Source organism: Peromyscus leucopus, chromosome 14 (genome assembly GCF_004664715.2).
Source record: "Peromyscus leucopus breed LL Stock chromosome 14, UCI_PerLeu_2.1, whole genome shotgun sequence".
NCBI lineage: Eukaryota > Metazoa > Chordata > Mammalia > Rodentia > Cricetidae > Peromyscus > Peromyscus leucopus.
The window spans coordinates 45,134,010-45,159,726 of NC_051075.1; the positions used below are offsets into that span (position 1 = coordinate 45,134,010).

At 41.5% G+C, this 25,717-nt stretch overlaps 1 protein-coding gene across 2 annotated transcripts in view; it reads left to right on the forward strand.

Annotated features, from left to right (window-relative positions):
* Positions 1-333: 333 nt before the first annotated feature.
* Positions 334-25,717, forward strand: part of Fut8 (fucosyltransferase 8) — a 222,603-nt gene continuing 197,219 nt past the window's right edge. Inside the window, exon 1 of one of the 2 annotated variants that reach the window (XM_028876080.2) lies at positions 334-490. The gene's annotated coding sequence lies outside the window, so the exon portion shown is untranslated. Of the gene's footprint in view, positions 491-1,351; positions 1,562-25,717 lie in introns of those variants that run through there. The other variant, XM_028876078.2, reaches the window with a different exon arrangement.

A 25,717-nucleotide genomic window follows, 5' to 3' on the forward strand; every position in this document is an offset into this window, starting at 1 on the left:
ACAAATTTTGGCAATTTATGAGCGCTATTAGGCAGACTGCATTCTTAGCAGGCTTCGGCCCTTTTAATGTCTTCTCTGTGAGTCCTTTGATACTTAGCATCTAAAAGGCCAGACCTGTTTACTAAGAGATAAGTATCACAGTATATTACTTAAATGCACCCGCGCTGAGAGCAATAACTGTCTTGAGGGTAGCTTTTCCACCCAGCCACCCGGCTGCACCCTCACGCTTGGGATCTGGGTCCCCAGGCTACGGGGAAGAGTTCGGCACGGGAAGCTCATCTTCCGGCCTTCTGATTGGCCAGTTCGCACTCCACTCACTGGGCTCCCGGCTCTGATTGGCTACGGCGGCACCCCCTTCGGCCCGCGACTACTTTGTGCCGGGGCGGCGCGGCTGGGTCCTCCCGCTCAAGTCGCCCTCTGGGCCGGTTTGAGGTAGTCCTTCGGCCCACGGCTCAGCATCGCGGGCGCCAGGATCCCAGAGTGCGAGCCGGTAGGAGGCATCCTAGGGAAAAGCCTCTCCCTCCCTTCTCCCGTACTCAATAAACTTCCGCCTCTGCAGGGCTGTGGCAACCGCGGCGCGGGGAGGCCGAGCTTCGAACTCGGGCCCTGCAGGGGGTCTTCGTGCGGGAGTGGAGGCAGAGCCCGCAGGGTAGCAGGACCGCTCGCAGCACCGCGGTGCCATTGTGTGCTCGCGCTGCAACCGGATGAGCAGCGAGAGCATCCCGAAAGTAGCGCGGCGCCCGCTTGAGCTCCAGGGCGCTGGGCCCGCCCGCCGGGGCACGGGGACCGTGGTTCCCTTTCAGCCTCGGGCCCTCTGGCTGCCTAACGCCGGCGTGGACCGGAGCCCGAGGCCCGCGCGCGCCCGCTGCCCGGCTGGAACTCGGGTCCCCGCCGTGGCCCGTGGATGCTGCAGCTCCGCTGCCCACCCGCCCAGAGGAAGGGGACGGGGGAGGAGCCTGTGCACATGCCAGGGTCGCGGGAGGAGGCCGCGGCCGGCGCATGCGCGCCCTCCCCCAGAAGGCTGGGACGCCGAGGGGGGCGCGCGCCCCCGTCCGCGCGCGCACGCTCGCTCGCTGGCTGGCTCGCTCGCTCCCTGGCTCGCGCCGGCCGGAGGCTTCCCCCGCCTGCGCTCCGGGTCGGAGCCACTCCGGCGCGTGCGCGCGTGGTCTCGGGCCGACCCGAGTGGCCGGGTTCCCTCGGCTCCAGGGCCCCCCGCCGCTCCCCCTCCCGGCTCCCAGCCGACCCGTCCCTCCCTTTTCCTCCCGGAATGGGGCCGGCGCTGCTCGGGGTCGCGCGCCCTGGACCCGGCTCGCGCTCGGTCTCGCGCTGTCAGCCGCTGCCTGGCTCGCGCCGCCTTGCGCTTTCCCTCAGTCAGTGGCGCCGAAGGCTCCGTTAAGCGGCGGCCGCGGTTCCTGTTTCCGTTTCTTCCTCTCCCTTCGGTCGGGAGTAGCATCCTCCACCCCGCCACCCCTCCCACTCTCCCGGCGCGGCCAGCTGCAGCTTGAAGGCAGTGTGGCTGTGGCGACGGGGGACGGCGCCGACCGCCTCGCTCCCGCCTCGGGTAAGGGGGCGTTAGGGAGCCGGGCCCCCGCGCGCCGCGGGTTCCAGGACGGGGCGGGCGCGGGCTCTGCGGAGCCGGGGCTCCGGGCGCTCCTTCCTCCTCCCGCCGATCCCAGGCCTGTTGCTGCAACTGCTGCTGCTGCTGCTGCTCATCCGGCGGCCCCGGGAAAAGTGGGGAGGGAGCCCCCGAGATGCCCCGGCGGTGCCTCGGCGCTGGTAAGGGTGAGGGGCGCCGTCGCGCCTCGCATCCCCGCTCAGGGCCAGGGGCCTGAGCCCCGGGACCCGAGGGATGGGGGCGGGGTGGGAGGTGTCCCTCAGCGCATCTCTGCACCTACCTCTCCTCCCCCCCCCCCCCGCAGCGGGGTCCCGGTGGTCAGACCGTGGGAAGGTGGGTTCCTCTGCTTTGCGGGGTTTCTGTGTGCACTCCAGGGGCTGGGAATCGGGGTGAACCTGCACAAAGATCCGCTCTGGCGAGTGGCTGAGGCAGGGCAGTTAATGGCTTGGGTGCCTCGCTATCCCCCTTTCCTTTGATCTGCAAATGACAAGCTGGCGGCTGTGGAGTGTCACAACTTATTTGGGAAGGTTAAATGAGTCATATCAGTTCAGCGAGGTCTGTCCTGCTGGAGTTGAGGGGCTTTTTCCCTGGCAGCACCTGTTCTCTGGATGTGGGCATTGCAATCTTCAGAGACGTATTTCTCAAGTTAAATGGCATTGTCATGGTTAGGGTTTAGCACCCTGATAAGCTTTTAGCGTTTTGCCTTAAACATTGAGGCCTTTGAGAAAGGCAAGGAGATTGGTGTTTTTCCTTCTTGTGTCTGATTTTGCTCGTTACTTTTAAGACAACACAAGGTGAACCCAGGAAACTATACCCTCCCGTAGATCACTCCGAACTTCAAGGTTTCAGGGAACAAATGCAATGCAAGTTTTATCAGTTTAAGAGTTAAATTTATCACAAGTCACTGTCTTTGCCTTTGCTCCGTAGAAACTCTAAGTAGGTCTTATTTTAGTTTTTTTGCTCTTCTTGGGGTTTAGTGCTTATTTTTTTGATTAAAGTTCTATGTTATAAGCATACTTCTTTTAAAGGGTGTATCATATATTAAGTGTTTTAGGAGAGAAATTGTATACCGAAGTAAAGGAGTGAGATGTTGCTGTTCTTTAAGGCACCCTAGAAGTCTGTGCCAATAATATGGTCCTGTACATTGCTGTCCCCGTGAAATAAGAAGTCCTAATTATCAATACTACAGTGTTTTAGCCCATACAAGCATTTGAAATTGCAGGCCGATTAAAAATGTAGGGAACGAGAGATAAGGATAAAGATAAGATAAGGAGCCTACCAGGGTGGTTGGGAGGCATGGGTTTTCCGTTCGCTGTTCTGTAAATGGAGAATTCTGTTTGAGTTGAAGAGCTGAACAGCTGGAATGAGACTTACGTAGACTGCAGGAACGTGCAGAACTGTCTTTGATCAGGTCGTGAGTTAATATGAAGGGTGCCTTGTGATCCACTAGGAGAGTGATTCAACATAATTTAAATATGATACACTACAGATTGTATTTTAAGAGTTTTTAAAATTTAAAGTCATTTGAGGTTGTTTTTCCTACAAACCAGTTTAATTTAAAGTGTATAGAACTGAGACCAAGGCAAGCATTCTGATTATATAACATGGTCTTTTAAAAAGTAAATTCCAACCAGCTTTTTTTTTTTTTTTTTAAAGGAGTAACAATGTCCTCAACAGTGATGAATTTTGAAATTTGCTAGTGGGTTACAAAAATTTGTGTTTCTTGTTTGTTTTTTTAAATGCAGTTATTTTAGGTTGGTCTGGAGGGGGAGCTAGTGCCAAAGCAAAGTGTAGCTTAATAGCTGTTTGAACTTTTAAAACATCTAAAACCAGATTTTTTATGACCAGGAGAAGTGTACATTTTTCATTAAAATACCAGAGGGCATTGAGGTGGACATATTAACTGTACATGGTTATTTGTGGGGTGCATATATTGGGTATTAGAAATTAGTTTTAAAAATTAATCGTCCTGAATAAAAGGTGTTTAAGTTTCTTGAATTTCTTATGTGCAGTTTCTGAAAGTGTGTGCTAAAACTTGAGTATGTCTTGGCATTTTCTTACTCCTCTTGTGCAGTGCATTAAAATTGAAGATGTGTTCTTGACCCTTTGTGCACATTGAGTGTTTTTGCTTTATAACATCTGTACTACCTATAAAGTAAAATAAAAGGCTTCAAGTTGGGTCTTGGAGGGGCAGATACATCCACCGTGTGGTGAGTTTTCTCTGTCAAAAATAGATAATTTCAGCAAGGGTAGTTGGACAGCAAAGTCTCAAGGTCATTTTGTAATCCTATAATATGATGTTAAATTTGTTTGAATATAGAATAGTTATTTTGTGATCTGTGGCATTTTGTTTAATTTCTAAACTATAATGTGTTTGATTTGTTCTTTAGAAGCACACAAAGAAATTGATAGTGGTGCGCATTTAAAAATCATTAAGATATTTATTTTTTGAGGATAGTGATTGAGTCTTTTATTATTCACACTCTTCACTTAAGTAAATAGAACCTTACTAGTGCTAATTAAAAAATAGATTTCTTTCCATGCAGTGGTTGTTATTGATTTACTTTATAAATTGCATAGTAAAAACATATTGGTTTAACTAAATGATAGATGCACACATTTTATAGCATACTTGTATATCTGGAAGTATTTCATTTTACAAGTGCAAGATTTTAAAAAAGTCAGTTCATTTCTTCCTTAAAAGGAAACAAAAGTAAGATAGTAAGCAACTCTGAAAACAGAGGAATACTCTCTATGTGTGTCTGAATTTGGTGCTTTTCAGCGGAGTAAGACTGGAGTAAGGATGGGTGCAGGATTCCCTTTGGTTCTCTTATTCCCTGGCTTACATTTCTCCCCCACAAAGTAGAACGGATTGCTGTTTGAATTGTTTTTAACTTGTAGTTCATTGTAATGAGACAATCAAATGGGTTTAAAAGTAAACACTTAAAACTAATTTTTAAAGAGCCTTTTTAAAAATCCCCAGGGGACTATAGAATTTATAGGATACTGTACATTTTCCTTTCAGTATAATATGGGTCAAACAGGGGTTGTGGAATTAGGCCATGCATGTCAGTTGAAGAGTTTTTCTTGTACACCACAGAATGCCTAGTGATAAAGGGTTATTTTCATTTAAATTGCTTGTCTACTTTCTTTTCTGAGGCAGGATCTTATTCTATAGCCATTGTTGGCCTGGCAGTCACTAGATATATAGCTCAGGTTGGCCTTGAACTCATTCTGCCAAGTTCTGGGTTTATAGACACAGGCCATTACACTGATTTTTTTTTTTTTCCTCAAGAAGACTTTATTTGCCAAACCTAGTACCTCACCACATGCTTTACTACCTAAAACAATAATTCTTTGTAATTTTTTTTTTAAACCAGAAAATGACCTTGTAAGGGGGAAATATCACTTAAACAAGATGTCAAATCTTAGTACTTGGAACTAGAAGAAATGTGCCTAGGGTATAGATAGCACAAGCTAAGGGGCTAGGGGAATGCAGCCTAGCTGGCGGAGCGCTTGCCTAACATGCATAAAGTATCAGATAGGCTCTTGATCCCTAGCGCTGTATAAGTGAGGTGTGGAGTTAAAGGCAAGATGGTTAGAAGTTTAAGACTCACTAGGGGTAGAGACATTGTCTTAAACCAACAAATAGGAAAACAAGACCAGAAAGACAAAAACAAAACAATCTTCCTCACAGACCAAATACAGCCATCACACTAAATGTATTCCAATGTTTATAAATGATTTGATTTTATAATTACTTCATATATTTCTAATACAATTGATAGTAAAGTCAGCTTGTTGTTGAAGATGGGAAATGCTTAATAGCTTCTCTACTAAGTCTAGTGTCTAGGGCTTGGGAGCAGTCCTTGCAGATGGAGGCTCAGAGAATCAGAGCCTGGTTGATGAGTCCGTCTTTGCGTTTCATTTTGTTTTTGTTGGTCTTACTCTATAGCCCGGGCTGGCCTCAAGTTTGCTGTGATCCTCACATCAGACTTCTGAGTGCTGGGATTGGGATCGCAGTCATATGTCACCAGGTCCTGTTCTATCTTTATCTTTATGATGTATTTTTCCTCTTAAGTTCATAGACTTTTCAGGTAAAACTTTAGTTGATGTTGCATAGATTCGTTCTAATGATTTCATTTTTTTAAAAAAAATTTTTTGAGGTAAAGACAAAAGACCAGAATACCAGTTTTTAAAAAAAATTCATTTATTTTATCTTTTAACTTTGTTAAGTGAAAATGATTGTAATTTCATTTGAAAAGGGTTATGAGATGGTGGGTATGTATCTCAGTGGTGGAACATGTACTTAACACCAAAAACAACAGAGGAAGGTAGTATGGGATTAGAAAAGTTGCCAGTTAACATTATTGTCTCCTAATTTCCTGGAATGCATGCTCTTGTCTCTTAAATTATTTCTGTCTTTGTCCTTAGAGTTCCTGACTACGAGAAGCTGTTTTTTAAGAAAATGAATTATTTATCTTTGCGTGCTTCTTTGTAAAGAAGCAAAACAGAATACCAAGATTCACTAAAGAGAACTCCGTCTAAAATGAACATCCGTGTTCCCTGTCCATGGGAGTTCACAGTGAGAGAGTGTTTGATAACTAGAGCCTTACTCATTTAGGATCAGACTGGTTCAGTTTAGTAGCAAGTGGTTACAGTTTTGATGTCTTGCCTTTGAGCATTCATTCACAAATCAAATGTCAAAAGATTATAATTTTGAGAAAACTACTCAGAATCAGCTAAGCCATGATAAACATTTTGCTCTCTTTTTAAACATAAGTTTTAGACTTTTCTTATTCTTTTGGAAAGTTTAACAAAATTCTAGGGCTTAGGAAGGTGGTTACTGAAGTTCTTGAGGTCAAAAAATCCCTTTCTTTCCTTGGTAAATTGATCCTCATGGTTTAAGGAATGGAGGGTTACTGAGGAACCCTGACTGCTTCCTCTTACAGAATTACAGCTGTCTTGGCCTTCATTATCCAAATGTTAGCACAGCTTGACACTGTATATAGATTGTCAGGTGTGGGTATAATCAGAGATATGTTATTTTTCATTTGTAAGTATCCCAAAATACTGATGGTCTCAATGCTGAGTAAGTATGCCTGCTAAAAATAGCCAAATGATGAACTAAAGAAACCTACTAATGTACAGTTAAGAGCAGTTCCTCCCAATAAAAAAGATGCTATTAGTGCTCAACTGCAATGACACAAAGATATAATGAAAAATGAGATCAACAAAAATGTCCATTTTATAACAGTTTTAGCAGACCAGGTAGCAGGTAAGAATAACTCGTGAAATCTGTAACTGTTTGCAGAGGATTAGAGCAGTGCAGATAATACCCCAAATGAACTAATGATAAGCAATGTTTTGTTTTTTTTTTTAAATCAAGAATTGTATGCAGATTTCCTCAGGGTATTTTTATACAGTTTCTGTTATTGTCTGCTTCTATTGCAAATGAAAGGATAGAAAGTCAGTTCCCTATTTTGGGATCTGGAAAAGGAAAAGGACCTGGCATATAGAAAGAAGCTTGCTTGTTTATTTAGTGTCTTGCTTTGTAGCCTGGCCGCCTTTGAACTGGTGATCTTGCCTTTGCCACCTGCCACCCTGGTGCTTGTATTCCTGTATGCACCATCCCATCCAGCTATTTATTTTAAAAAGGAAAAGGAAAAAAAATACTCCTGGTTTTATTGAGATATAATTGGCAAATAAAGATTATATATTTAAAGTGTATAACGTTATTGATATAAATGTGAAATTTAAGAAAAGACTACTGCAGTAAAACATGTCATATTAACTATGTTTCTTATATTGTAAGAACATTTACAATTTTTCTTAGCAGATTTCAAGTGTGCGTGACAGTAGTGCTAACTACCATCACCAAATGTGCATTAGATTTCTAGACTGTATTTGTCCTGCAGAAAGCATGCTGCAGTGGAACTTTGTACCCTTCCTCAGTACCTCTCCTTTTCTTCTTTGCCCTGAGTCCCTGGTACCTACCATCTATTTCCTGCTTCTGTGAGTTTGCCTTCTTAAAATCCCACATACAAATGACCTTGTCATGCAGTGTTTGTTTTTTCTGTAACTTGTTTGTTTCACTTTATGATGTTCCCCACGTTCATCTTAACATTGTTAAGAAACTTAGTTATCCTTTTAGTGTTTCTTCTCCCTCAATCTGGGTCTGAAAATGACGTTAACATAAAATGGATGAGTAGAAGAAACACATACAAATTTATTTAGTACAGGTCTTCTACACTGACCCCTCATCAGGAAACGAAGACCTAGTGACAGAGTGGAACTCTTACATGGTCAATTGGCAGCTTGTGAAAAGGTGGCTAAGTTGTATTGGGTGGCTGAATAAATAAGAGATCCTTTAACAAACTTTGTACACAGTTCTCTTGGTTTCAGCTTACCAACTTTGATAAGTATGTTGGCTTACTTTTTAAGTACAGGGAAAGCATTTTTTTTTCCACATGGGAATTTCATTTCCACTTTTAAGAAAAAGATGGAAGGTCAGAGTGGTTTTTTTGCACCTGTTTTTTTCTAACCAATATACTAAAAAGCCTTATTTATAGATAGGATTTCCTTTTTAAAGTTTTTTTTTAATTTATTTTAATTTATTTATGTTTGTGTTTAAGAGTGTCTATGGAAGCCAGAAGAAGGCATTGGATTCCCTGGAGCTAGAGTTACAGGTCGTGAGCCTTCAGTGTGGGTGTTGGGAATCAAACTTTGGTCCTCTGGAAGAGCACAAGTGCTTTTAATTGTTGAGCACCTCTTCAGCCCCATGTTTTATAACTTTTAAAGGCTGAATAAAGTTCCATTTTACATGAATGCGCATGCACATGCATTTGGTCTCCACATGCCTGAATTCAGTCTAGAGAACTGGGTTGTAGCTCAGGTTCATTACCTTTGTCTAATATTTATGAGGCATTTGGTTCTATCTTCAATATTGCACAAGCAAAACAATAACACCCCTTTCCAGCAAACCAAGAATTAAAAATGCTTGTAAAGAATTGGAACTCATGTAGACTTTTCCACTAAAAAATGTGTTAACTATTTACAAAGCGTTCACACTGTATTTGGTATTGGAAATACTCATCTGTGTAATGTATATAGTAGCAAAGTATAAAGTGGGGTTCTTTGCATCCTACTACAGGTTATATGCAAATACTGTGCCCTTTTATATAAGGCACTTGGGCATCTGTGGTTTCAGTTATCAGTGGGAGGGGCTATTTTAGAGCTTACTCCCCCCCCCTCCCCCAGATGCTGAGAGACTGGTGTATTTTTTTTTTTGTTTGTTCATTCTCTCTCTTTCTTGAGACAGTATTTCACCATATAACAACCTTGGCTGACCTGGAGCTCTCTAACTCCCAGAGTTTGGCCTGCCCTTGCCTCCTGAGTGCTGGGATTAAGGTGTGGGCCCCAAGCCCCACCCTGGCAGGTGACTCACTTATCTACTGGTGATTTCACCTAGGTCGGTTCTCTATTTTAGCTGTTAGAGATAATGTTACAGTGAATATGGGCACCGAGTTTCATTCTCTTTGTATACCCAGAAGTAGGTCACTGGAGCGTATGTTGATTCTATGTTTAAGTTTTAGAGGACCCTCCAGAATGGCTGTACCAGTTCACATGGCTACCAGCAGTCTAGGAAGGGTTTCCGTCTCTTCATATTCTTATCCAGTCTTGCTGTCATGTCTGTTTGTGGTTAACTCTTATCTTAAATAAGGAATTTTCTTATTTTAACATAATTTAGGGAGTTACTCTGTTTCTTGCTATATAGTCCAGACTGGCCATGAACTGTGGATACTTTTACCTCAGCCTCCCTCTTCAGATACTGAGGATGTGTGTCACCACACCTGTTTAGTAGTCACTTTTAACAGGTGTGAGATCGTGATTTTGATTTGAATTTCTTCATTGTGTTCTTCTTGAAAAATTCTTATTTAGGTCCTTTTGCCTACTTTTAAAATTAGTTATTTGTATTCCTGCTGTCGAGTTGAATTTCTTATCTACTGTGTTCCTTCTCAGTAATTTTACTCTTCTATTTTTTTTAAGAAAAAAAATCACATTTATTTGGAACTAATTAAGATTACAATCTAAGAAGCTGGGCATGATAGTGTATACCTGTCAATTCTGCAGAGGCTAAGGAAGGAGGGCCAATGAGACCCTGCTTAAAAATAAAGAAAGAAACAAACAAATTACAAACTGGTAAAATGCAGATTTAAAGCAGTTTTGAAAATTTGCTTCACCATTGCTGTCCTTCTCTTTCTCTCCTCCCACTTCTTTTATTTTTTACTTTTATTGATTCTTTATGGATTTCACATCATGCATTCCAATCCTACTTATCTCCCTGTCCTCTCACATTCACCCTCTGCCCTTGCAACCTCCTCACCTCCAAACAAAACCAAATTAAAAAAACCAAAACCCAAACCAAAAACCAAACAAAAGAAACAGAACAAAACAAAAACAAAAACAAAAAAAGAATCTTGTTGTGGAAACTGTAGTGTGGCCTGTCGAGACACTCAGTTTACCCTTTCGTCTGTTCATTGTTACTTGCAAGTGTTCATTACCATGGGTCTGGCTCAAGGCCTTTGGTTTCTGCTCCACCACTGATAATGGGCTATCACTGGGGCTCACCTTGGTTTTCCTGTTGTTGTCCTGTGTCATGGAGACTCTGCTGTTTTGGATCTGTAGGTTTGTCCCCTTCACACGCTCCAGCAGTTGGTAGATTCAGTGGTTGTTGGGGTGGCCAACTCATAGCCCTGGTTCTGTACTCCCTGGATGAGCTCTCCAGTACTGCCTTGGCTAGCTCACCCAACGCAGCTTTACTGTTTTGCCCAGGCAAGGTGCAGGCCTCTCTCTCCTGATTGCTGTAGGGGGGATGGAGGGGGGTGGCGGAGTCAACTCTCATGCCCTCAGGGCTGGCTCACCTGTGACCCCAACAACAGGGTCAGCTCAAGTGTACTGCCCATGCGAGGTAAAGGCCTGCTCTCCTATACGCTATAGCTGGTGTAGGACAGAGCTAGTTCTCTCTTATGACCCAGGGGCTAGTCCTCCTCCCCCCTTTCTTTTTTTTTGGGGGGGGGGTTCAAGACAGGGTTTCTCTGTGTAGTTTTGTTGTCTGTCCTGGATCTTGTTCTGTAGACCAGGCTGGCCTTGAACTCACAGAGATCCGCCTGCCTCTGCCTCCTGAGTGCTGGGATTAAAGGCGTGCTCCACCACCCAGAAAAATTCTCTTAATTTTTTTTTTTAAAGATTTATTAGCTGCATGTACATCTGCATGCCAGAAGAGGGCATCAGATCTCATTACAGATGGTTGTGAGCCACTGTGTGGTTGCTGGGAACTGAACTCAGGCCCTCTGGAAGATCAGCCAGTGCTCTTAACAGCTAAGCCATCTCTCCAGGCCTCTTTCTTTTCCTTCAAAGCTAGGTAGATAATCTCTGGTATTTTCCTTGACTGTATCTTAACTCTGTAACTACTATCCTTAACTAGAGTCATATTCTGAATAATATAAAGAAATGGGCCTTGTCTGCTATGGTCTTAATGTTTGTGTACCCCTAAATCACATGCTAACATGTTGAAACCAACCTTCATAGTAAGTAATAAGAGGTGTGCAGACTTTGAAAAGTGGTTAGGTGGTAAGGCCAGAGCTCTCTAGAATGTGATTAGTGCCAAGGGAACCTATCCATTCTTCCTGCTAGAGAGAATTTAATGAGCTGTTGAGATGGCTTAGAGGTTAAAAGTACTTGCTCCACAAGCCTCAGTTTAAATCTCCAGATTTCTGGGTGGAGGGAGTAAACCATCTCCTGAATATTATCCTCTGACTACTGCACGTGTGCCTTTGCACACCCCTGCTTGCACTCACACACATCACACACACAAATAATAATGATAAAAGAAGGTGTAGCAGAACCAGCCCTCACCAGATGTCCGATCTGAGCCTTGAACTTTGATCTTTGTATTGCCCTGTCTTGGGATCAACACATTTCTGTTCTTCATAAATTGCTCAGTATCAAGTATGTTGTTATAGCATCCTGAACAAACGAAGGCATGCTATACAAGAGGATTCAGCAGTGAATAAATTTGGGTCTGCTTGGAATTACCATCACTGGGCAATTAAACATTTTCATGAGTATTATTTTAGTTCATGTGCGTAATTCTGAGAACAGTTAGTGCTCCCCGCCCCCGCCTTGAGATAGGGTTTCTGGCCCAGGCTGGCCTTATCCTTTCTCCTGCCCTGCCTCCTGAGTGCTGGACTCTAGGTGCTCACAACTGTGCTTGAGAATGGGGAGACTTTGGTTGTGAAGATGAGAAAAAGACCGTGCTGCTTTATTATTTTGCTTTGTGCGTAAAAGGCAGGCTATAACCGTTTTAGCTTAAATTTGTGCCAACCTGGGCTCAAAGTAGTCAGATGGGATTAGGCTGTTTTTCAAATTAAAAAAAAGCATGGCTATTGCAGGGGAAACAGACTTAGAGCAGAGCTGATAGGTAACAGGCTAGGACAAAGATGTTTATGTGGGTACTTAAAAGAATAGGAGTGTGTATGCATGTCTGTGTATATATGTAAGTGTGTCTGTAACAGGAGTGAACAACAGACTTGAGTAGGCTGGTGTCAGGTATATGCCAAAGAGCTGGTGTGCATTTCCCATGCAGTATGAGAAAGAGTGAATAGTGAAATTTAAAGATCAGAGTGCTATAATTATTTTCAGATATTTAGTAACTTGACTCAGAAACCTTTAGGACTTCTTGTATTATTGATAATAGTAGGAAGTATGACTATAAAACTATTGAAATTTATTTTTGCCCAACACTGTAGAATACATGAGTGGTAACCCACAGAGCAGAGCTCTGTGGAGGAGGGGAATATAGTTATAAATATATTGTAATGGTGGTATTATTATAGCAGCATAAGAAAAATTGTTTCATATTTCATAGTCACACTTTTTGCACAAAAGTGTTATTTCTAAATTAGGTAAGCCACTTTGTAATGGCCAGAAATATCCCCAAATTAAAACAATATTTAATGTATGAAGATTTGTCACTTCTGACAATATTATAAAAAACGTGTTAAGATTCTTAAGCATTTGCAAAAGTTGGATCTTGATGCTTTTAGCAGTGATAGCATTTTAGGAATAAGTGCAGTGCTTCCTAAAGGAACTGTGGGATGTTGTTTTGGTATATGGTATGCCATACTTGTTCTAAAATGACCTACTGAATTGAATACATATAAAGTGTCTAAGAATTCACTGTGTAATCAGAAAAGCCCCAATATACTTCTATACTTTTCAGGTCTTCAGAATATCAAAGACACTCTGGATTTAGTCATAATCCCAGGTTTGTAATCCCAACAGGTAGGAACTGATTCAGGATGATTGAGTTCAAGGCTATCCTCAGCTACATAATGAGTTCCTGGCCAGCTTTAGTTACATAGTAAGAGCAAAGGGCTGGAAATACCACATAAGTGATAGAGCATTTGTGTGGCATACTCAAGTCCATGACTGAGTTTAATCCCCAGCAAAAAAGAGAATGACCTATCATGTTCTCCCAGGGAATATTTGTTTTCAGTAGTAATAAATGTTATATGATACAGCTATTTCAAATTTAACATTCCTGTTCTTGATACATTTCTTTCAAATACTTGTTAAAATAGATGTTATGAATTAAAATTTTGTTTTGTTTTTGAGACAGTGTTGCTGTGGAATGTCCTGTATGCTGTGAATATATGTTGCTATGATTGATTGATAAATAAAATACTGATTGGCCAGTAGCCAGGCAGGAAGTATAGGTGGAACAAGGAGAGAGGAGAATTCTGGGAAGTGGGAGGCTGAGGCAGGGAGACACTGCCAGCTGCCACGATGAAAAGCAGATATTAAGATACTAGTAAGCCGTGAGCCAAGTGGCAACTTATAGATTAGTAGAAATGGGTTAATTTAAGATATAAGAACAGTTATCAAGAAGCCTGCCATGGCCATACAGTTTATAAGTAATATAAGTCTCTGTGTTTACTTGGTTGGGTCTGAGCAGCTGCGGGACTGGCGGGTAAGAGAGATTTGTCCTGACCATGGGCCAGGCAGGACCAGGAAAACTCTACCTACATAGTGTCTCACTGTGTAATCAACTTTGGTCCTTTTGCCTCAGCTTCCTAAATTCTGGGATTATAGGCATGCATCGCCATGTCATTATATCTGTCAAGTTCCTCCTTTCCTTATCCCATCCCTCCCTAGCCTTTGGTTTTTGACATGTCTCACTACTGTGTAGCCCAGGCTGGCCTGGAGTTCTCTATGTAGATTGTTATGGGATGTTTGTACACTGTGTGAAGTTAATTTTGCTGTGATTGGTTTAATAAAGAGCTCGACAGCTAATAGCTAGGCAAGAGGTATAGTTGGGACTTCCAGGCAGAGAGAGAGAGAGGACGTAGGAGATGAATCTAGGCATGTGAACGCCAGGAGACAAAGAAGAAGAAGTATGGGCTATGTGACAAAACGTAGATTAATAGAAATGGGTTAATTTAAGTTGTAAGAGCTAGTTAGGAACAAGCCTAAGCTATAGGCTGAGCTTTCATAATTAATAACTGGTGTGTCATTATTTGGGAGCTGGCTGGTGGAATAGAAAAGGACTTGTTACAGTAGACCAAGTTGGTTTTGAACTTCCGAAGATCTCTGTTTCTGCCTCTCCAGTGCTGGGATACTTGACATGTACCATGATGCCAGCATCTTTCCTCTTATCCCAGGCTGGCCTTAAATTCATTATGTAGCAGCGGATAAATTTGAACTTCAATCCTCTTGCATTCACTTCGGAGTGTTGAGATTACTGGTGTATGCTACCAAGCTCATTTTATGACACCAAGGCCAGTTTTTGTGGTGGTGGGAATGGAACCAAGAGCTTTGTATATGTTAGGCAAGCACTCTACTAACTGAGCCATACCCCCTGTTAAATGTTTCTTGAGAAATCAAATAGAACTTTTATATCTATGCAAAGCAGCAGAGCAAAACAAGAATCACATTAAAGCAGTAGTGTTATAACAGCAAAAATTAGCTGGGACCATATGCAATAGAAAAGAAGCAGAATATCACTCCCTTAGATCAGATATAAAAACTGATTTTAAAGGAATAGCAATTAAATACACTGAAGAATTTGTGAACATGAGATGAACAATTAATTAGAGAATATCTTGTTAACTAGGAGAGGTGGTATACACCTGTAATTTCAGCTACTTGGGAGACTGAGGCAGGATGATCATGTATTTAAGGCCAGCCTAGGCAATATGTGGTGATCCAGACTTGGTTATTAAGAGAGAAAGAGATCAAGAGCAAAAGAGAGAGATTGTAAAATACTAATACAGGTTAGTTCTTTTCCATTTTTCGTAAGGGCTGTTTCAAACCCTTTCCAGTAGCTGGTCATGGTGGTGCAGGCCTTTAATCCCAGGGCTTGAGAGACAGAGGCAGGGACTCGTAGATCTCTGAATTTGAGCCAACTTGGTCTACATAGTGAGTTCCAGGCCAACCTGAGCTACCTAGTAGTGTAGCTAGAGTTTTCCTGCCTTGCCCACAGTCAGGACAAATCTCTGTCACCCACCAGTCCCACAGCCGCTCAGACCCAACCAAGTAAACACAGAGACTTATATTGCTTACAAACTGTATGGCCATGGCAGGCTTCTTGCTAACTTTCTTGTAGCTTAAATTAATCCATTTCTATAAATCTATACCTTGCCACATGGCTCGTGGCTTACCAGCATCTTCACATGCTGCTTGTCATGTCAGCAGCTGGCAGTGTCTTCCTCCTCTGCCTTCCACTTCCCAGAATTCTCTCAATTCTCTTCTCTGTTAGTCCCACCTATACTTCCTGCCTGGCCACTGGCCAATCAGTGTTTTATTTATTGACCAATCAGAGCAACAGATTTGACATACAGACCATCCCACAGCACTTCCCCTTTCTTTCTTTCTTCCTTTCTTCCTCCCTCCCTCCCTCCCTCCCTCCCTCCTCCCTCCCTCCCTCCCTCCCTCCCTCTCTCTCTCTCTCTCTCTCTCTCTCTCTCTCTCTCTTTAAAGAGGAAGGTTTTAACTTTTACACATCTCCAAAGCCAGCTTGGTATATTTGGGAATTTGGATGTAGCTTCTCTTACTACTTCCTGCTGGAGGGGGGCGCTGTATCTTATGGGGACACAAAGAAAATTTTAGGATTATGGAGTAGTCCGTGAGGGTGTATTGTCTGAGCCAGTTGCCTTGAAACGATTCTGGATGTTGGATCATCTGGGCCATGGTGTCATCGGAGACCTTTCAGGGGGTCTTGGCTGGTCAAACCTGATGTATCTTAATCTGTAACAAATCCATAACCTCTGGCTTTCTGTGGAAACAAAAGCAGAGCCTTCTTTCCAAAGCAACATATCCTTACATCCAAATTTTGAAGTCAAGGTACCTTTAAAATATACATTTTGGCATAACTCAACAGCTTTTGCAATCAGATGTTTTTCTTCAGTTACCAATATCAAAGAGAACATAATCCATATTCTCTGTGTGGTAGCCATCTTTACATGGCTTATGTTTTATATTACCTTGAACCTATTGCTTTAAACTGCAGCCTTCTAAGCCTGAAATGGCGCTGTGGCTGCTGGCTCCACCCACTTCAGCTTCCCAACATGGTGGTGGTAAGTTTTCTGCCAGCTCTGGGAGCCATCAACTCTCAGAAATAGTGGGTCTATACTTCTATCAAAGTAGCGTGTAGCCCAGAAACCTCTTTTTGTTTTGTACTAGCAAAGGCTAAATCCACCATGCAGCTTAATGTGCCACTTGCAGAGGCCTCATTCCTGCCATACTGCAGGTCGAACACACATGCCAGGAACTGCCATAGTAGCTCAAACACGCAGGCTGCCACTAACTTGAGAGAAACAACTAGGAACTGTTTTTTAGCTCTTTTTTAGAATCTTTTTTTCTCAGATTTTAGGTGGAAACTCTTGCCAACATGTTGGGTACCATTTGTAGCTAGAGTTTTCCTGCCTGGCCCACAGTCAGGACAAATCTGTTACCTGCCAGTCCCACAGCCGCTCAGACCCAACCAAGTAAACACAGAGACTTATATTGCTTACAAACTATGGCTGCGGCAGGCTTCTTGCTAACTGTTCTTGTAGCTTAAATTAATCCATTTCTATAAATCTATACCTTGCCACGTGGCTCGTGGCTTACTGGCATCTTCACATGTTGCTTGTCATGGCGGCAGCTGGCAGTGTCTCCCTCCTCCACCTTCCACTTCCCAGAATTCTCTCAATTCTCCTCTCTGTTAGTCCTACCTATACTTCCTGCCTGACCACTGGCCAATCAGTGTTTTATTTATTGACCAATCAGAGCAATTTGACACACAGACCATCCCACAGCATAGTAGTGAGACTGTGTTAACAAAATACCCCCCCCCCCAAACTCTTTATAGTATCTGATTCTAGGATACAGCTTTTAGACATTGAAGGTTGATCCAGTCCCCCCCCCCCTTTTTTTTGGGTAAAGAGATTAAGGCCATGCTTGTTGCCTGCCCAGGGATGTTCTCTTTTTACCTTGTACCTTATGGTTACTTTTTTTTACTCTTAGAAAGTTTGATTGATTGATTGATTTCGAGACAGGGTTTCACTATGTAGCCCTGGCTGTCCTAAAACTTGCTTTGTAGACCAGACTGGCTTGGAATTCACAAAGATCTGCCTGCCTTCTGCTTCCCTAGTGCTGGCATTAAAGATGTGAGCATCTATAACTGATCCATTGCTACCATTTTTATTTTATCTACTTGTTAAAATCTGTAGGTCCATTGATTAATTTGTCATTTTAATTTCATTTTCCTCAAATATCTTTAGTAGCCTAAGACAAAAATCATAGATTTCCTATTCATTCATCCTTTCCATCACCTCTACAGGGAGGAGAACGGCATGTCTTTCATCCATTTTGTTTCCTTCTTTCTCACTAAAACTGTTCCCTCTGTTATTGCCAGTGACTTTAATTGCCAAATAGGAACTCATTGTAAAAACCTTGCTTCAGATTTTGAGTTCTTTTTCCTTCCTGCATTCTTCTAACTTTGTAGCCTTCTTATTTCTTCTATGGAATATAGCAACTCCTCTGTTCATTTACAAGGCTAACTTGTTGCATTTGACTTAAACAGTTTTGTTTTCTCTAGTTTCCTTAAAAAAAAAAAAGTATAGTGTATGTGATCCTGCATGGGTTTATGCTTACCACATGCAGGTGTTCAGGAGCTCTTAGTGGCCAGAAGAGGTCATAGGATCCTTTGGAACTGGAGTTACAGGTAGTTGTGAGCTTTCAGGTGAGTGCTGGGAACTGAACCTTGGTTCTCTGAAAGAGCAGTCAATACTCTTAACCACCGAGCCATCTCTCCAGCCTTCAGTTTCTCTAGTTACTTTTCCTTGGGATGGTACCTGTTCGTTTAGCTTTAGTGACAACATTATTTTTCAGATGCCTCCGATACTGTTAAGCTCCAGTTTCCAGCCTGGAAGTTGCCGCATGATTGACTTCCACCAAGCTCAACATGGCTATATTTGAATTTTCTTTATTCTAAAATGTATTATTCCTCTTAGCTTTCCTTTTTCTATTATTGATTTATTCTTCCCATTTCCCAAACTTGAATTCTGAGTCATCTTTGAGTGACTCAGATCTTTTCTGAATGAATAAGAATAATAGAGGAATCAGATCCATTCTGCTATGAAACAACTGTGTGTTCTGTTACTACAGAGTTTCTCTACTTCATCTGCTCTTTTCTGTATCACATTATAGTATAATGACTCAGAGTCTCATTACCACTCTAACATAAATAATTATAGTTTAATAATTGCTATTCTAGAGGGAGAGAAGGCAGAGAATTTTCTTTTTTATGTAAGTGTGTGTGGTGTATGTATTTGGGTGTATGCATGCTTGCGTGTGTGTGTGTGTGTGTGTGTGTGTGTGTGTGTGTGTGTGTGTGTGTGTAGTCTCAAGAATGACATGGGGGGTGCTCTTCCTCAATAGCTCTCCACCTTATATACTGAGTGAAGGTCAGTTATTGAACCTGGAGTTCTCTATTTTGACCAATATGGCCAGCTTGCTCCAGGGATCTATACTTTCTGTGTGCTAGGATTATAGGGGGCTACCATGCCTACCTGGCTTTTTAATGAGGTTTCTAGGGATCCAGCTCTGGCCCTCATTCTTGTGAGGTAGGAACTTGACCAACTGAGACTTCTCATCAGCCCTTTCTCTCTTCTTTTTGAGGCAGAGTCTCACTGTAGCCTAGGCCGGCCTGGAATTGATACTTCTGCTGTACTATGTGATGAGATTATAGGTATGTGCCACTACACCTGGTTCCAGAGGTACTTTTACTAACGTGTGGCAAGTAGGAGTTGTTATATTAAAGGAAGTGACTCCTTAGAGGTGTATGACATGAGTTAAACTTATGACTTAATCCTACTACAGCTGTGTTTCTTTTCCTGATGCTGTATGTCAGACTGTCTTCAGATATTGGTTAAAATAAGTGAATGAGCAACACAAAGTAACGTACATCTCATTTCCCAGTGAAAGTAGAGTGGCCCAATGTAAGACCTGAAAAGTAAGTGCTACCTACTGTGAAGTCTTACAACCAACTAAAATTTACATCGAAAGCTATTTGAAGGTTCCTGACTGCTTGGAGAGTCAATCGTCAATGTGTAACTAATCTTAGTCTATTTACATGTGGTTTTCTCTTCTACTTCTGTCTCATTTCACATGTTTGTGATTGCAGAATTGGATACTATCTGTATACTAATAAACATTAATACTCAAACTGAAGGTCACACAAGCAAATAGACAACTTATTATTTTAGCTTCCCTAGAGAAACAAAACATTTGGTACTTTTAAAATAGGAAGCATTAAAAACACTTTAAAACAGCTTAAACAGAAAGGTAATTTATTTGCTACATAAATAGGAAGAATAGTGCTGTATCAGTCCAGAAACACCAGATCAAGAAATTAGATACTTTTAGGGTACTTTCCATTTCCTGGCTTCATTTCTTTCTAGTCTTATTTTTGTGCTTAGGTAGAAAGCTTCGGCAGTAGAAGAGATGCATAGCTTCAGACAGCTGAGCACTTAAAAGGGCTGTCCCTGGGCTCACCATTGTAGGAAACTGTCACTGGCATTCTAATTAGAGCCACATAAATGAGAGAGGTTTTTGTCCCAAAGGGTGGATATATGTGAAGTAGCAGAAGCAATCTATAGCATTGTAGGTCCACATCTAGAAAGGAAGGGGAGAAAGGGAGTGGTAGACCTAGAGAAAGGGAGATGTCTGCATGTAGGGGAGGGAAGGGGATAAAGAAAATTTATTTATTCATCCATTTAATTATTTGTTTGTTTGTTTTTCAAGACAGGGTTTCTCTGTGTAGTTTTGGAGCCTGTTCTGGAACTCACTCTGTAGACCAGGCTGACCTTGAACTCACAGAGATCCACCTGCCTTTGCTTCCTGAGTGCTGGGATTAAAGGCGTGCATCACCACTGCCCAGCTTTGCTTTCTTCTCATATCAGGTTACTGTTTGTTTGTTTATTTATTTATTTATTTATTTATTTTATTTTTTCAAAGCTGAGGACCGAACCCAGGGCCTTGCGCTTGCCAGGCAAGCGCTCTACCACTGAGCTAAATCCCCAACCCCGATGTTTTTCTTTTTGTGGTGCTGGAGTTTGCACCTAGGGCTAGTCAGACCTTTCACTGAACTGTTTCCAGCCCCTGTTGTTCATTTCCCTTTTTCTGTGTAGTATTGGGCGTTGAACCTGACATATCAATCATGGCTGGCTGTTCTTCCTCCAAAGTACACTTCTGGTCCAGCTAAGAGATTTAACAGCTCACGTTATCCATGACCCAGCCCAGTGTGAACTTCATTTTTACTTGAAGAATTGGGGAAATCAAAGCTCCTAGCTGATAACCTAGCCTTAAGTCAGCATAGCTAGGGTCTGGAATACCTACTCCTGGACATTCAGCCTCATAGCAACAGTATGGTGAAGTAACTGTAGATACGGCACCTACTGGGACCACAGTCTAGGTGGCTTTCATCTTCCTCAGACTGTATATTGCTGACAGAACGAGAGGTAACCACAGAGAGAGAGTCAGTACCCTGTTTCACAGTTTACAGAATATCGACTTGAACTACTGGAGAGATCCCACACTTGTGAGATTGACCGAGAAAGTGAGTTCTCTGACTCCAGGACAAGGTTTGCTATGTCAAAACCCACTGACACAGCCAGAGAAGCTACAAGGAAAGGACACTCTAAAGCCTGTGTGGAGTTAAACTCGACACTACGTTTTAGGGCATGTAAGTCAAGAAAAGACTGTCCCTAAATACGTTTTGATACAAAAGTAGGAAAGATAGCAGTGGAGAAGAAAAGACATTTGAAGAAGCAAGGCAACATGACTCCTTAAACATGCCTCACTCTAGTAACTAAGTCCATGTGGGTGAAATGCCACACAGAGAATTCAAAACAATGCTTAAAAAATTCAAATAAAATGCAAATCAATAGGATAAATTATAGAAGACAGCGCAGGATACAAAAGAGGAGTACAGCGATAGACATTCTGAAAAAGAACCAGGCATGTTTTGGAAATGAAAAGCTTGATAAGCCAGCTGAAAAGTTCATTTGAAAGCCTTGGCAGTAGAGAAGATCAAGAATGGAAGAAAGAGCGGGCGGTGGTGGTGCACACCTTTAATCCCAGCACTCGGGAGGCAGAGGCAGGCGGATCTGTGTGAGTCTGAGGCCAGCCTGGTCTACAAAGTGAGTTCCAGGAAAGGCGCAAAGCTACACAGGGAAACCCTGTCTGGAAAAAACAAAACAAAACAAAACAAAACAACAACAAAAAAAAAACAAAAAAAAAAAAGAAAAAAAAGAATAGAAGAACTATCAAGCCTTTAAGATTGGTGAATTATGTATTCCAATAGTAATAAAAAATAAGAATGAGAAGACATGATTTATGGGATGCCATTAAGAGGGAAAAGACATGTAAAACAAGAATAGATGATGGTGAAGATCTATAGGCTAAACTTTTCTAAGTTTACAAGCAAGAGTAGATAAGCAAGTGAGAATTAGGGAACGGTGAAACCTTTATGAGAAAGGGAGAAAGTAACAGATTATTTAAAATAACTAGAAAACAACAACAAGATAGGAACTGGCATGCAACTTTCAACAATAATCCTGGATGTAATTGGTTTTAAAATCCCCCAATTTAAAGATGCTAGCCTGACTGTTTGGGATTTAAAAAAAAAAAAAAAAAAAAAAAAAAAGCCTTATAGCCAAGGCTGGAAGGCAAGCAGATAGATCTCTGAGAGTTCTAGGCCAGCCTAGTCTACATAGTGAGTTCCAGGATAGCCAGGGCTATGTAGAGAGACTCTGTTTCAAAAAGCTAAAACAAAAAACAAGGCCTAATAATTTTCTGCCTGCAAAAAATTCATCTTCCTGGCAAATATATACACAGAATGAAAGAAGAAAGGTGTAAAATGATATCCCAGGCCATACTTGCATATGACTAAATAGACTTCAAGTCAAAACTGTACAGAACAGAGTTCACTAGATATTGATAAGGGAAACAATTTATCAAGACAATATGATTGTAAATATGCACCAATGTTGGAGCACCTGATTTCATATAACAAACACTACTAGATAAAAATAGGGAGATAGACATCAGTACAATAATAGTGGGTGACTTTAACATCATTCTACTATCGTAAACAGATAGATCATCCAGACCAAAAAAGTCAAGAAACATCAGGATTAAATTAAGTTATAGATTAAATCCATCAGCACATTAAAAAGATTATGCACACTGGTCAAATTAGTTCATTCCAGAAATGCAACAGATCATTCAGCATACAAATCAATAAATAAATGGAATCAAGAAAAATCACAGATCATTTCAATAAAGCCAGAAAAAGCCTTTGATAAAATTAAATACTCCTCATGATAAAAGCTCTGAAGAAACAGCTATAAAAGGGTCATACCTTAGTAAAAGCAGTATATACCTGACCCATAAACAACATCCTCTTGGTGAGGGAAGCAAAGTTTTTCTTCTAAAATCAAGTATAAGTCAAGGGAGTTCACTCGAAATTTTAACCAGAGTAGTAAAACAAAAAACAAAAACCAAACCAAAACAACAACAACAACAACAACAACAACAACAACAACAACAACACAAAGGAATGGGCTGGAAAGATGGCTCAGTGGCTAAGAGCATTGTTTGGTTTGATTCCCAGTACCACTGGTGGCTCACAACCTTAACTCCAGTTCCAGGGTATTTTCTGACCTCTGTGGACACCATGCAAAAGCACTCATATGCATTAAATAAAGTAAAAAGATCTTTAAAAAGAGAAAGTAACAAAAGGAATATAAATAGAACAGGAAGAAGTCAAATGATCTCTATTTGCAGATCATGTGATTGTATACCTTGGAGACCTTGAATGTTCCCAGAAGACTCAGATCTCACAAACATTTCCAGCAAAGTAGCAGCATACAGAATCAACATATAAAAACCTGTAACTTTTTTTTTTTTTTTTTACTGATAACTAACTTAAGGAAGAAATCAGAAAAACAATCCCATTCTTAATAGCTGAAAACAAAAATAAAACTCCCTTAATAAAAAAACAGTCTGAAGGAATAAACCTATCTAAACAGGTGAAAGATTTCTATAATACCAAAAATAAAGAAACTGAAGAAGACACAGGAGGTGAAAAGATTTCCATGTTTATGGGCTGGGAGGATTATTATTGTTAAAATGATCATACTATTGAAAGTGATATGCACATTCAATAAAACTCCCACCACAACTGTAATGACAACTAGAAATCCATAAATCTCTTATGAAAGCACAAAGCAGCCCCGGGCCAAAGGAGAAATAGTGACATCATAATACCTGGTTGCAAAGTATACTACAGGTTTACAATGACCAAGACAAGTGTGGTGTTGGTAGAAAATCAGTGCACACAGGCCAATGGAGTAGAAGATCTAGAAATAAACCCTTACAGACAGCTCTGATCATCTTGTCCTCTACAAAGGTGCCAAACACTTCTTCAGCAAACAGGGCTGGGAAAGCTGAGTATCCACATGAGAACATTTAAACTGGTTTCTTTCTTACACTTTGTACAAGAATGAGCTAAAAATGCATGAAAATCCTTCATATAGAACCCCCAAACTCTGAAGCTGTTAGGGAAACAAACAGGAACCACTTCAAGGGATGACAAGGGTGACAACCTCATGAGTAGGACTCCAGTAGCACCAGGCTTGGTGGCGCACGTCTTTAATCCTAGCACTCAGGAGGCAGAGGCAGGCGGATCTCTGTGAGTTCAAGGCCAGCCTGGTCTACTAAATGAGTTCCAGGACAGCCAGGGCTTTTACACAAGGAAACCCTGTCACAAAACCCAAACCCAAACAAAACCCCCAAATTCCTATTGCTTAGGACATAAGAGCAAGAATTGACACGAAGTGATGTCAAGTTAAACAATCAAGTCAGTAAAGGGGGGAAATGATCCAGACAGACACTTTTAAGAAGTATGTGACCAATACATTTGAGAAAAAGTGCTCAACATTTTAGTCACCAGGGAAACACTGATCAGAACTCATACATTCTCATCCTACTTAGAATACCGTCTGCTTTTAAAAAGCAGAAAATACAGAAATGGTTTAGCAGGTAAAGTATCTGTCATGAGGACCTGAGTTCTGATCTCTGGCACCCATGAAAAACCAAACCAGACCTGTGTATGGTTACTCAGGTCTATAACTAGAGTGTAGGGAATGTAGACACAGGTAGATCAGATCTTTGGAGCTCATTGGCCAGCTAGTCTAGCAAATTGGTAAGCTCCTGGTTCAGTGAGACTCTTCTCAAGGTGGAAGGGGGCTGAAGATAGGGCTCAGTGGTTAAGGATACTTTCTCCTCTGGGGAGAGAACCCAGGTCCAACACTTAGTACTCACATGGTGGTTCACAACTGCCATAAATCCAGTTCCAGGGAATCAGAGTCCCTCCTGTGGCCTCCAAGGACGCCAAGTATGCATGTGGTGCATATGCATACATGTAGTCACTCACATAAAGTAAAACTCTTCAAAAAAGATAAAGGTGGAGACAACCTGGTCAACCCTTGCCTCCATACACACATGAACTTGTGTCTACTCTACCACCAACCAATTAAAAAAGACAAAAAATATGGAATGCTAGTTAGGATGTAGAGAAAAAAAAAAAAAACCACAGCTTTTATACACTCTTAGTAGGAATGTAAACTGCTTGTACTTCTTTGTTTATTTCAGCGTTGATTACTACTTGTGAAACAAAAATGTAAACATTTACCATTTAATATTTAAAAACCCCACTGCAGTATAATCAGGAAAGAGATAGGATGTTTTTTGAGTAACATAATCTTAGTTGTTTAATACTGTTTTTATTTTGAATTTAATAAGGAGGGATAAGGAGATTATTTTCTGTACTTAGATCTGTAAAGGTCTTAATTTGGACTTGCCATCCCAACCAAAGTTGCCTCCATATCAGGCCTGTGTCAAAGAAAGACTGAAATACTTAATCCAATGTAGAGCTTTGAAACTGCAGCTTACTCAAATAAAATGTACTTGAATGAATCCTCGGTGAAATCCTTAGGTCCACCTGACCTTGTTGAGTCTGGAGGACCTCGTGCTAATCAAAATAAGCAAGGCATGCACAAATACTGCATGATTTCATATATGCATGGAATTGGAAAAAGTGAAACTCATAAATGCAGAGCGGTGGAAAGGTGGTGTTTAGTGGCTGGAGTGGTAGAAATGGGGAGATGTTAAAGAGTACAAAGTTTTAGGATAAGTTCTGGATATGGAGATAGAGCATTATAATTCTGTTTATTTGGTTATAGTTGGTGTATACTTGAAAATGGTTTAGAGAGCAGCTCTTCAAAGTCTCTCAACTTATTTTGGTGTGTAGTATCTACCTCTGTGTGTGTGTGTGTGTGTGTGTGTGTGTGTGTGTGTGTGTTTTGTATGCATGCTTGCTCTGCAGATACATGTGAAGGCTAGAGGTTGACATCATGATGTCTTTCTTAATCACTTCTCCATCTTACTTTTTGAGACAGCATGTTCACTGAACCATGAGCTTACCATTGC